A 2040-nucleotide genomic window follows, 5' to 3' on the forward strand; every position below is an offset into this window, starting at 1 on the left:
ACTCACCTGTTTTATTTATAGATTTATTTTAATTTTACCTGCCTGTGCAAGTGGACGATTTTACACGTTTCTGCATATTGCCAAATAACGTAAGTATTGGATTATCTGTTGTCAGTCTAAAAAGTTGGGAAGAAGCTAAAATATGTTGGTGTGGCCTAGGGTGAAAAATGCGATTATTTGTTAATATTTACAGGCTTTTTGATCCCTTATGTGCCCCGGTAGCTGCGCCACCCGTAAGCACCATGTGACGTGATTGCTCCGCAGGTGTTTCACGTTTGCAAATTAGTGTAGGGATAAAATAGTAGGGAGCTGTGCGCTTTTCACTCTCACCGCCTCTGAGAAACGGCACCACTGCGGATTTCGTTCACGCCATTATTGGTCTGCCTCAACTGCCAGTCGATGTCGCTGCCATAAGTTGGTTGTGCAAGGAATTGGTGAGTTTGAAAATGTGTAGTTTAGCATGAATGCTAACTGTGTTTAACTGCTCTGATCGGGTAACGTTAGCATTTTTAGCATTGTCTTTTTTGTTGCCGGCTAATGTTATGTATTTTGATTTGTGCTCGTTCATTTTAGTTGTTTACTGGTCCTGTTTTTAATCTAGGCCAGGTGACTAATGAATGGTCGCGAGGACGAGCTAAACCGAACTGGGGAGAAGAATTTGGAGCCGAACATAGCTTCTGGCTCTTGGATGTAAACGCATTTGAACAATAACTACATGGACATTTTTTTCCCACACCTTCACTCAGCTGTTCAACGATCTCCTCATGGTCCCGAACTTTTTCATGTTCCTGTTTCCTTTATTTTCTTGTATTGATTAACTACTGAATTTATCCAGTTCGAACAGTTAATTGGTTACAGTAACTTGTTTTCCGTACTGCAGTGTGAATTGTTTTTTGGCCATTATCGTTAGTATTTAATAATTTGCTGTTAATGCTTTTGATTATTGGTTTTGTTTGGGGGGTGGGGGGGGGGTTGTAAATATTTCGGTTTCCACTCATCACTTAATACACGTATTTCATAAACAATCATTTTGTGTTTTAATTACTTACACCAGCTCCAGCAGACGATCTTGGCTTTTGATCATATTTTCTAAAGTAACTAATTAAAACACCCGTTACATTGATGTAGAGTTTCAACTTTTCTTAAACATTAAAGGTGATGAGACTGAGGCAGTTGGGACAGATGCTGCACATCTGGGGAGGAATCAACCAAAACCGGAAGCAACAACGCAGCAGGAACCATCTAGACCGCGCAAAAAAATAAAAAAATGAATGAGAACAGGTAAAACTAGATATGTTGTCTTGTCATCGTTCCAGTTTAGAGGCTTATGGATTAAAACCTAACGTCCATTCGTCCTCGTGATGTTAACAAAGACGTGGGGAGTTTTAGGCCACATTGTTGTCATGCAAATGTTGCCATTTCAAAAACAATGGTATTCATATCAACCAAGTCTGGTTAATCAAATGTAGTGCACATGTTTCCCAGGACATCAGAGTCACACAAGGCTTTGCTGTGCAGAATGCAGCTCCACATGCTGCTGCTGGTGTTACGACGAACATGACAATTTTACGATGCGTTAGTGATTCTGATAAACTGACTGAAAAGGCCTTGAGTGCAGCAGGTGGGCAGGATGTATCACATCACATGAAGCAAATCACCAAAAGTTCGCAAAGCGTATTTAAGGTTACCAATGCTGGAAAATGAGTATTAGAGAAGTAGAGATGAAAGCAGCAGGTTTTACAACTGACGACACAGGTCTTTCTCTTCTTAAAATGTATACTTGAGGACAGTTATATTTCAATTTAGTTGAATATAACTTTAATAGGTGTGAACATTCACAGGCAGCACAGAGGACAGTGACAATGGATGTTGGTGAGCTTAAAAATTGTAGTGGATTTAGAATACGTGTGAAACTGTAATGATTAAACTTAAGAATCATACATGCTGAATGCTCAAAGAATGCATGCTCTAAGCATGTATTCAGGAGTGACCACGCTCATGTCAACTATAACTAGCTTGTGAATTAGGACACACATTTCC

The 2040-nt window shown here is 39.7% G+C and overlaps 1 protein-coding gene across 3 annotated transcripts in view; it reads right to left on the bottom strand.

The window, feature by feature from the left end:
* Positions 1 to 1801: 1801 nt before the first annotated feature.
* LOC142886845 (interferon-induced protein 44-like) overlaps positions 1802 to 2040 on the bottom strand; it is a 9301-nt gene continuing 9062 nt past the window's right edge. For all 3 annotated transcript variants that reach the window (XM_076024077.1, XM_076024079.1, XM_076024076.1), the window contains one exon: positions 1802 to 2040. This exon is cut by the window's right edge and continues 197 nt beyond it. The gene's annotated coding sequence lies outside the window, so the exon portion shown is untranslated.

Source organism: Nelusetta ayraudi, unplaced genomic scaffold (genome assembly GCF_046127955.1).
Source record: "Nelusetta ayraudi isolate G7.1 ecotype Tasmania unplaced genomic scaffold, CSIRO-AGI_Nayr_v1 ptg000016l, whole genome shotgun sequence".
In the NCBI taxonomy this organism is placed as follows: domain Eukaryota; kingdom Metazoa; phylum Chordata; class Actinopteri; order Tetraodontiformes; family Monacanthidae; genus Nelusetta; species Nelusetta ayraudi.